This window comes from Staurois parvus, unplaced genomic scaffold (genome assembly GCF_062004578.1).
Source record: "Staurois parvus isolate SC_StPar_1 unplaced genomic scaffold, SC_StPar_1.0 ptg000080l, whole genome shotgun sequence".
NCBI classification, from domain to species: domain Eukaryota; kingdom Metazoa; phylum Chordata; class Amphibia; order Anura; family Ranidae; genus Staurois; species Staurois parvus.
The window spans coordinates 4522338-4533717 of NW_028317876.1; the positions used below are offsets into that span (position 1 = coordinate 4522338).

Genomic DNA, 11380 nt, shown 5'->3' on the forward strand with positions numbered 1-11380 from the left:
ATTGTCAGTTAAAGTAACGCAGCGCCGTAACACAAACCTCTTCTGTAACCGCTTCCTGACCACCCTACAGCAGAAATACTGCTACAGGACGGCATGGGTGCGCAAAATCATATATATATATATATATATATATATATATATATACACACATGATTTGCGCTCCCATGGTTTTCACGCCCCTCCCAGATAGCGTCAGATTGCCCGTCAGTACACCAGTCATCACATTTAACCCCTTGATTGCCAGGAGCACGCTCATGTACAGTAAACCTCCACTGCTAGTATAGTGTCTGAACGGGTCAATATCTTTGATCAGATCAGCACTATACCAGCGTTCACATTAGTATAGCATCCCCAAAAACGCAGTGTTAGCAGGATCAGCCCCGGCACCTGCCAGCACCTGTGTTTAGCCCCTACGCTCCCCCCCCCCTTCTCCCCCAGCAAGTGCAGTGTCAGTAGGTCACTGTCAGTTGATACATTGCTGTCAGGAATGGACTCAGCACTGGTGGTGGGACTCGCCTGCCGTGTGGGCTGCAGTACCAGAGCTGACCAGCGGGTGCTCTCAGCACTGGTGGTGGAACTCACCTGCCGTGTGGGCTGCAGTACCAGATCTGACCAGCGGGTGCTCTTAGCAGCCAGAAGCTCACAATCAGCCAAACCTGGGGCTGATTGTAGAAAGGTGTATATAAGGCATGACCAGGCCTGTGCTCTGGGCCTTGGTGTATGTTTTCCCATGAGCCTCTGTACCTGTATCCTGTGTTCCTGCTTCGTTGCTGACCCGGCTTGATCCTGATCTCTGTTGACCATCTCCTGTTCTGACTACTGGCTCATCCCTGACTATTCTTCTGCCTACTCCTATGCTGTTTGACCTCCTGTTGCTGTACCTTGGCTTGTGACCCGTTTACTCTTTGCCTGCTGCTCTGTACTGATCTGCCTCCACCGTTACCGACCCGGCTTGTCTGACCACGCTAACTACTCTGCCATCCATCCATCCTGCACGGATCCAGCCGTACCTGCACATACCTCTGGCGGATCCCTCTACCACTAGCAGGTGTACTCAGGGGCCGCGACCTGGTCTCAGTCCTGCGCCAAGTCCATCCCCACCATCAGGGGCTCTGGTGAAAAGGCAGACTGGGGCTTAGACTCCGCGCCCTGGGGAATCCTGCCCTGAGGACCGCTAGAGATTCCACCAAATGGTCATTACAGAACCCTACGGCCGGCCTGACCGTTCCACCTCTCCAGCCCTGACTACGCCTGTGTTCCTGCACCTCCTAAAGATTAGTGGAAGGTTGGTTTGTTCACTGTGCGTTTATATAGATATATATCTGGGTGGCTAATAATAAACTGTATTATATTACCTGCGTTTCCCTGTGTCAGTCCACACCTTTCTGGTCACTCCTTGATTCCTGACAATTGCACACAAAACTGCAGTGTTTGCAGAATGAAGCTTGATCTCTGTTAGCACTTGTCGGTGAATTTTGATGACTCTCATATGCAGCAGAGTGCCAGTACTAGTGCCGCTCTACCTTTTGGTGAACTGGCGAGAACCAGGGGTCTAGTACATCTTGGTCTTTCACATACCTCCTTGATTTTTGGAGCTGATTTTCACGGAAGATCTGTATGCTTTGATTGTGGATCAAAGAAATTTATATGTACAACAATTTATTGCCGCCAACCAAAATTCAAACCTTGCCAGACCAGATGCATGGAAACATTATGGTTTTCGGATTTACATTTTTTTTGGGCCTAACCCTCAACATGGGCATTACTGCAAAAAATTAATTGCGGTTGTATTGTTCCCCAGACCTGATTCATCATATGCTCGTGTTCTCTGCTGCCATGGCCAGGCATAGATATGAGAGTATAACGTGTTTTATGCATTTCAACGACAATACACTCTGTCATCCTCGGGGTGACCCTGAATTTGACCGACTCCACAAAATTCAGCCCCTCGCAAATCACCTTAACCAAAAATTTGCAGATGTCTATACTCAGCAAAACATCTGCGTTGATGAGTCCCTCATTAATTTTTCTGGCTGCCTTGCATTCAAACAATTTCTCCCCTCAAGCGTGCCAGATATGGTGTCAAGATGTAGAAGACCTGTGAGAGAGCAACAGACTATACTTATAAGTTTTGGATTTACGAGGGAAAAGATAGTCATGTGGAGCCCCCCGGATGCCCAGACTACATGGGGAGCAGTGGCAAGATAGTTTGGGACTTGGTGTCATCCTTTTTCCATATGGGGTACCACTTATACGTGGACAATTTTTATTTAAGCGTGCCACTATTTAGACATTTATTCAGTCTTGGAACTGGCGCTTGTGGCAAAGTGTGACCTAATGTGTGCCCACCATTAGAAGTGCGTGGATGCAGGCCAGTATATTCTAACGGGGGGCGTACCACACACTTTTTCTGGCAGAGATTTCTTCTCATTTTTGTCATTCAGTCCACAGGATGCATACAAAAAAAAAGAACATAGTATATATACCCAACAAGGACCAGCGACGTACTGGTACATCACTGGACTTTGAATAGTTATATCAGGATGATGCCTACAGCTGCAGGCATCATCCTGGTATCGTTTTTTTCAGCCAGCGATCGGCTTTCATGTAAAAGCAATCCTAGTGGCTAATTAGCTGCAGGATTGCTTTTACAAGCAGTGGGAGATTATGCACCGCCTCCCCCGCTGCCTTCCACGGCCTTCTCGGGCAGTCTCGTGCCATCGGGGGGAACCTGAGAATGCAGCTGGTGTTTCTGCCAGCTGACCATAGAGCTGATTTGAGCCCAGAATGGTGCCAATCATCTCTATAGCCTAAGAATTCGGAAGCTACAAGCATTTCATCACTTCAGTTTCGCAGGATATAAACAGCGCCATTTGGAAATTGGGAAAGCATCTGATCACACCGATTTTGGTTTGATTACATAATGTAAGGGCAGAGGAGATATCTAGAGCCTAATAGACCCCAGATTTCTCAAAAAAGAAATATATGACAATGCCCATTGAAGTTATAGGGGATATTTGCATTCCCTGTTATAGTGATCAAAAAAAAAAAAATGTAAAGGTACAAATGTAAAAATAATAAAAAAGAATCAAAATAACTAAAAAAAAAAAGATCGCCCCTCCCATGCGCGCACACCTGTGTGCACAAGCCTTGACCCTGTACCGGTATGTAAACAGCGGTTGCACCATACATGTGAGGTATTGCCATGAACGTCAGATCAAGGGCAGTAATTCTAACACTAGAGCTCCTCTGTAAATCTAAAATGGTAGCTTTTAAAGGCTTTTAAAGTGTTGCCTATGGATATTAAAAATGTTTGCAGTTTGTCGCCATTGCACGGGGCATGCGCAGTTTTAAAGCATGTCATGTTTGGTATCTATTTACTCGGCATACCATTATCTTTTATATTTTAAGAAATAATTGGCCAATATATTGTGTTTTTGTGCATTAAAAGTAAAAAAAGTGTATTTTTTTTAATTTGCATTTGAAAAATTGCTGCACGAGTACTATGTGCCATAAAAAACTGTAGTAACCACCATTTTATTCACTAGGGTGAAATATATAATGTTTGGGGGTTTAAATTAATTAATTAATTTCCTAGCAAAAAATACAAACATTTTTTTCATGTGAACAAAGTGTCAGAAAAGGCTTGGCCCCAAAACAACCCCTTTTTGGAAAGTAGACACCCCAAACTATTTGCTGAGAGGAATGTTGAATCAATAGAAGGATTTATTTTTTTACCACAAGTTTTTGGAAAATGACAATTTTTTTTTTTTTTCACACAAAATTGTCACTTAAATGATTTACTGCTCACACATGCCATGGGTATATGTGGAATTACTCCCCAAAATACATTCTGCTACTTCTCCCGAGTATGGGGGTACCACATGTGAGAGACGTTTTGGCAGTCTGGCCAGTTTCGGAGGTCCTGAAATGCCAGGATAGCTGCTAACCCCCCCCCCAAATGACCCCTTTTTGGAAAGTAGACACCCCAAGGAATTTGATAAAAAGCACGGTAAGTATTTTGTAGATCTCATTTGTTGCCACAAGTTTTTGGAAAATGGAAAAAAACAAACAAACATATTTTCTCTTTTTTTTTATATTTTAAAACCTTGTGAAAAAAAATTAGATCTGCAAAATACTCACCATGCCTCTTTAAATTCCTTGGGGTGTCTACTTTCCAGAAAGGGGTCATTTGGGGGGGGGTTGGTGCTATCCTGGCATGTCAGGGCCTTCGAAACTGTGATAGGTAGTGAGGAAGTGTATTGAGGAAGTGACACACCTTCAGGCTTTCAAAGTGGTCATTGGATTTCAGGCTTCTGTATGTGGCTAGGCTCCCAAAAAGTCCCACACACGTGGTATCCCCATACTCGGTAGAAGTAGCAGAATGTACCCTGGTATTTTAGCACCTCAAGAAATGTGATGGGCAGTCAGAAAGTAAAAGCTGTGTAAATTCCATTATCTATACCATATTTTGTAGACGCTATAACTTTCACACAAAGCAATCAATATACACTTACTGGGAATTTTTTTACCAAAAACATGTAGCAGATGACATTTTGGCCTAAATTTATGACAACATTTTTGTTTTTTTGGATATTTCTTATGACCGAAATGAGAAAATATTGTTTTTTTTTAAAAAAAAAAATTTTTCTTCAAAACTTTTTCTGGTTATAGCGCCAAAAATAAAAAGTGCACAGGTGATCAAATACCACCAAAAGAAAGCTCTCTAGCTATAAAAGGAGGTGAGAGTATATATGTGTGTATATATATATATATATATATATATATATATACAGTTGCAAGAAAAAGTATGTGAACCCCTTGGGATTATGTGGAGTTTTGCATGAATTGGGCATAAAATGTGCTCTGAACGTCATCTAAGTCACAACAATAGAAGAACACAGTCTGCTGAACATAATACTACACAAACATTAGATGTTGCCATGGTTTAATTGCACATAACATGTAAACATTCACAGTGCAGGGAGGAAAAAGTATGTGAACCTTTGGACTTAATAACTGATTGACCCTCCTTTGGCAGCAATAACCTCAACCAAACATTTCCTGTAGTTGCAGATCAGACCTGCACAACGATCTGGAGTAATTTTGGACCACTCCTCTTCACAAAACTGTTTCAGTGTAGCAATATCCTTGGGGTGTCTGGTGTGAATCGCTCTCTTAAGGTCATGCCACAGCATTTCAATCGGGTTGAGGTCAGGACTCTGACTGGGCCACTCCAGAAGGCGTATTCTGAGCTGTTGCAGCCATTGTTTTGTTGAATTACTTGTATGCTTTGGGTCATTGTCCTGTTGCATCACTCATCCTCTGCGGAGCCTCAGTTGGCGGACAGATGGTCGTACGTTTTCCTGCAAAATGTCTTGATAAACTCTGGAATTCATTTTCCCATCAATGACAACAATCCGTCCAGACCCTGAGGCAGCAAAGCAGCCCCAAACCATGATGCTCCCTCCGCCATGTTTTACAGTGGGGATGAGGTTTTGATGTTGGTGTGCTGTGCCTTTTTTTCTCCACACATAGTGTTGTGTGTTCTTCCCAAACAACTCAATCTTGGTTTCATCTGTCCACAGTATATTTTGCCAGTAGTGCTGTGGAACATCCAGGTGCTCTTTTGCAAACTTCAAACGTGCTGCAATATTCTTTTTGGACAGCAATGGCTTCCTCCGTGGTGTCCTCCCATGTACTCCATTCTTGTTTAATGTTTTCCTTATTGTAGATGTGTCAACAAAAATGTTAGCATGTGCCAGAGATTTCTGTAGGTCTTTAGCTGACACTCTGGGATTCTTCTTTACCTCATGCAGCATTCTGCACTGTGCTCTTGCAGTCATTTTTACAGGACGACCACGCCTAGGGAGAGTAGCAACAGTGCTAAACTTTCTCCATTTGTAGACAGTCTGTCTTACCGTGGACACATGAACATCAAGGCTTTTGGAGATACTTTTGTAACCCTTTCCAGCTTCATGCAAGTCAACAATTCGTGATCGTAGGTCTTCTGAGAGCTCTTTTCTGCGAGGCATGGTTCACATCAGACAGTGCTTCTTGAAACCAGTAAACCCAAAACAGGTGTGTGTTTTTTAAGGGCAGGACAGCTGTCAGCAACACATCCAATATCATCACACTGATTGGAGTCAAGGTTGGCTCACTCCTGGCTCCAATTAGCTCTGGGAGAAGTCATTAAGCTAGGGCCTCACATACTTTTTCCTCCCTGCACTGTGAATGTTTACATGTTATGTGCAATTAAACCATGGCAACATCTAATGTTTGTGTAGTATTATGTTCAGCAGACTGTGTTCTTTTATTGTTGTGACTTAGATGATGTTCAGAGCACATTTTATGCCCAATTCATGCAAAACTCCACGTAATCCCAAGGGGTTCACATACTTTTTCTTGCAACTGTATATATATATATATATGTGTATGTCTCTGGTGGGGGAGCACCTATAGGAATATATGTGGATATAAGCAATAAAGAGCACCTGCTTTGTGAACAAATTATAAAGGCACTTATCATGCACACATTATGGACTTTTAAGTTGTATTCAGTGTATTCACCGTTGTTGCATAATCACATGGTTTGGATGTTTTCATTCATCTATGAGGTTATAGAGATGTATGTGCGGCATTATTTTATGATGTACAGTGTAGCATGTCTGGGTAATTGTCATTCAAAGTGTGAGAGCACTGAAAGCTGAAAATTGGTTTGGGCAGGAAGGGGGTAAATGTGACCTGTATTGAAGTGGTTAAATGGTAGTCAAGATGTATAAATAACACCCTTACTTTTCCTACATTCATATTGTAACTTGAAGAGTGGTGGACAGGCCGTTATATAACGTACCCCTAATGCTATATAGCCCCCAATAATACTACATACTAGAGGTCCAGCCATATCCTTATAAGGGCAAAAACAAACAGAAGAGGAAATCAAAATGGGGAAAAACGATAAGCCAATATTAAATAGTTATTCTTATAACAAGAGCCCCCAAGAGATCCCTCAAATCAAACATGGTACACAGGACAACCCCCCTTCCCCGCAAGCCATTGAACTTACCCAAAATATATATGAGGCCGATCCACAGATCAAAGTGGCCAGTAAGGTGACAAGAGATACCAACAAATAAGCTAACAGTAAGGATGGATACAACCGACCCTCAAATCAAAGTGGCCAGTAAGATGACAACCCAAAACCTACCCGAGGGAAGAGATTCTCGGGGAAGAGGGCTTAAATGTAAGTGCAGTATTTAAACAAGGAGGGTAAGTAGCTTTTAAATTGCATATCCAACAGGCCTCCTGTCATAGGATTTGATAATCAAAATCGCCACCTCTAGAATCCAAATAAATCCTGTCCAACGCAAAAAATGAAGTAACACTAGGATCATATCCATGTATCAAGCCTATATGTTTTTCCAATTGGAGTATACAGTAGGCCAGCATCAGCATTATAGAGGTGATCCTGAGTCTTACAACAGAATGCGCTCTTCGACTTACCGATGTAAAAAGCCCCACAGATGCATGTCATCAAATAAATTATCCCAATGGTTTGACAGTCAATGTAATGCTTGGATTGTAGAAGACCCCCCCCCCCAAGGAAGGGGAAATCATTCCCCTTCTCTGATCTAAGGACAATAATCACATCCTCCACATCCAAATGGCCCAGTTCTATGTTGAGGAGTTACTAAGATTTCTAATAAGAAGAGAATGACTCCTATGGAAAACCAACTCAGGGTGTTCATGAACAAACTTGGAAATGCTCTCATCCTCTGTGAGGAAATACCAGTCCTGTGTAAGAATCTGACGGAATTGATCATGATGAGCACTAAATTTGGTGATGACTTTAGTAGTAGAGTTAGTTCTAGATTTCACAGAGAAGATTAAATCCTCTCTTTTCTTTTCTTTGAATCTTTGATAGGATTTTTTAAAGCAATTTCTTGCTGTATTCCTGGGCTAATTACCTATTTTGAAGTGGTTTGGCCTCCATTTCAAAGTCAATTTCTCTAACACAGTTCCTACACAGCCTAAGGTACTGGCTGTAGGTGGTACTTCTATCCAAAGAGGTAGAGTGAGCACTAGAAATGTGTAAAAATGTATTACCAGCTGTATTTTTGCAATACAGCGTGGTATACACAGATCCATCTGGATCCACCAACAAGTACACATCTAAAAATAAGATCTTATGTTGACTGGCCTGCATGGTGAATTTCAAATTGAATGCATTGTCAGAAAGAAATGTCACGAACCCAAGTAGTTTGTCATGTGACCCAGTCCACACAACGAGGACATCATTGATGTACCTCCGCCACAGAAGAATGTGATGGAGGTACCTTGACAAAGCCTCACTGGAGAAAATGGCCCTTTCCCACCCCTCAGATACAGGTTGGTGTACCGTGGGGCATAACATGTCCCCATCACCACCCCCTGTACCTGAAGGTAGGTGACTGCATCAAATAAAAAAATATTGGATGTCAAAATGTGATACAGTAGGTCAAGATATCTATAGCCACCAAAAATGCCCCAACTGGAATTTTCATATCCTCCACTATTTTAAGCAGATCAATTGTGTCTTCTATATAGGAGAGTCTCATTACATGGGGTCGTAGATATCCATCAATAAGTCTACTTGCTGTTTCAGTTTGGCATCCCACCCCTTAAATGATAGGGCGGCCTGGTGGCTTGTGTACACATTTGTGCACCTTTGGGAGGGCATAGAAAGTGGAGATATTAGGCCTTTTAACATCTAAATACTCCAATACGTCCTTGACAATCAACTTGTCATGGTTAGCTCTTAATATTACAGATTTGTACCTAGAACTCATCTTTTCAATCAGATTAAACAAACCTGTCGATACCATTCTCTATTACATAAAATATCTTTACACATAGCAACATATTGGTCCCTGTCCATAATCACAACATTGCCCCCCCCTCTCGGAGGGCTTAACCACAATTTGAATATTGTCCCTCCATGAGCATACAGCCCTATATTGGGATGGTATCAGGTTAGAAAAATAATCCGCCTTTAATGGAAGTTGCTCAATGTCCCTGAGGGTATGCTTCAAAAAAGCCCAAATTGAGGGATTAGTTGCTAACTGTGGGAATTTCTTCAATTTACTGTTGAATCTAGATAGAGTATCCTTAGGAAATTCTATTTCCTTATCAGAGGAGGAGCCATCATCCACAGGCTCAGAGATTTCACCATTCTCATCTGCCAGCTGGATAAGTGTTTAGTGTTTGGAAATCCTGCACTGTGAAATTTCCATAACTCATCATCTCTATTTACAGTACAGGGTTTCCTATCTTTGTCATGTAAATACTTAAATGTTAAATTGAGAGCAAATAATTGTATATCCTTTACTAGTTTAAATTTAACAAGTTCATTCTCTACTTGGACAGAAACTCAAACCCAAATGAAAAACATATATTTCATCTTCCGGAAGAGTGTGTGAAGATAAATTAATATCTAATTGTTCACCACTTGTGTTTTTTTGATCATGTACTTGTCGAGAGTGACCTTTTTCTTTTCTATCATTGGCGTTTGAACTAAAAAAGGTTGTAATGACAGTGTGGAATTCGGAGGGGAAATGTTAATACGGGTACCCCTTTTTTTAAGAACAGCACCGGGATCCTGCCTAGCATAGTGCATGGTACCGGTGGTGTCCTCATTGGTTGCACCCATATGTGTAGAACCCATCACCTGTGCACATTGTGCCTGTACAGAAGAGTGTAAGGATTCATCTTCCTCCACTTTACTGGGGGACTCTCTCTGTGCTATCTGATGTTTCTTATTGTTATTCTCATGTGATTCATACGCACCACTATTAGTGCATTTACTTGAGAATCCTCGACCATGTCTCCATCTTTAATAGTTGTATTAGATCTCTGAGAGAAAACAGAAGACAAAGATGCATCAGATTCTGATTGTGATTGACAGTTCATATTCACCTGAGATATATCATGCTTAATATGTTGCTTGTTACTGTTATGTCTTTTCGGGTTCACACACCATTTATAGGTGTAGCCCCCTGAAAAGGCCAATTTATCCTTATGAAATTTAGAATCTTTGGGAGAGATTTACTAATACTGGAGAGTGCAAAATCTGGTGCAGCTGTACATAGAAACCAATCAGGTTTCAGATTTTATTGCCAAAGCTTAATTGAACAACCTGAAGTTAGAAGCTGATTGGCAACCATGCACGGCTGCACCAGATTCTGAGTGCTCTAGCTTTAGTAAATCCACCTTTTATTGTATGACTATATTCTTATTGTGCTTTTCCAGGTACAACAGTTCTTTTTCCTTCAGGTTAAATTCAGGACTTTGTGACAGACTGGTATTTGATAGTCTTAAAGTTTCAATTTCTTTTTCCAATTCAGATAGTTCCTCACTATATTTTGCATTTAATAGATCCATCATTTTAGAGGAGCATTGAATCAGATTTTTTTCCACATCATTCAGATTCTTAAATTCCACTACATTCATGTAGAAAGAAGGGAAAACCTGTACCCGCAATCCCTGACAGTTGATATTATCCCTCAAATATTGATCAACATATTTAACATGCCAATAAAGATTAGACTTTCTTTCAAACAATCTTCTAAGTTTCAAAAAATAGACATCAAGATCAACATTTTTTTGGGATTGAGAAGTACATGTTTCTTGAATGGAGTCCATAAAGCTATTCCAAATAGCTCCAAACAAATTAACCATAATGAAAGAGAGACGAAAAAAAAAGGGAAACGGTATAAGGATACGTACACTCACAGCAATTTTGATAACCAATACTAATCCAAATAATATATAATTTTTAAAATGGTAAGCTTATCCACTGAGAATAAGAACTTGCACTTAAAAACATTGACCAAAAAATATAAAATAGTCCACATCCCAGTGAATAGGCGAACAGTGCAACATTCCAAAGAACAAAACAATACACAACGAAGGAACAAACCTTCAAAAATTGGGGGACTTTAAAGGCACTGTGCTAAAGCATCATGCATTTGTTAAAATACACATAATTTATTGAAGTCCATTAAAAAGGTGGACAATGTATACCACCAGATGTTTACATTGTAACATTCACTTGTAGAGTATTACACATAAAAAGCACATATTTAGGCATCAACAATATCATGTCCCACTGATATATGCCGAAGTGTTTTGCAGTTCACATCTGCTTCATCAGGGACGTTATGGGACCACCTAGAAAGTTAATATAGAATACTTGACAGTACAAAAAATTATGTAATTATAACAATTATTCACACAGTATTCACCAATACTTAATGCTTACTACACTCAATCACAACTATGCAACAGCTGTTGGTTTATGAGAAGATGACAAACTGGACACCTGTAAACCCTACCCCCATGT

At 40.9% G+C, this 11380-nt stretch overlaps 1 pseudogene; it reads right to left on the minus strand.

Annotated features, from left to right (window-relative positions):
- Positions 1 to 9780: 9780 nt before the first annotated feature.
- On the minus strand, positions 9781 to 10873 carry LOC149469158 (uncharacterized; annotated as a pseudogene).
- Positions 10874 to 11380: the final 507 nt, after the last annotated feature.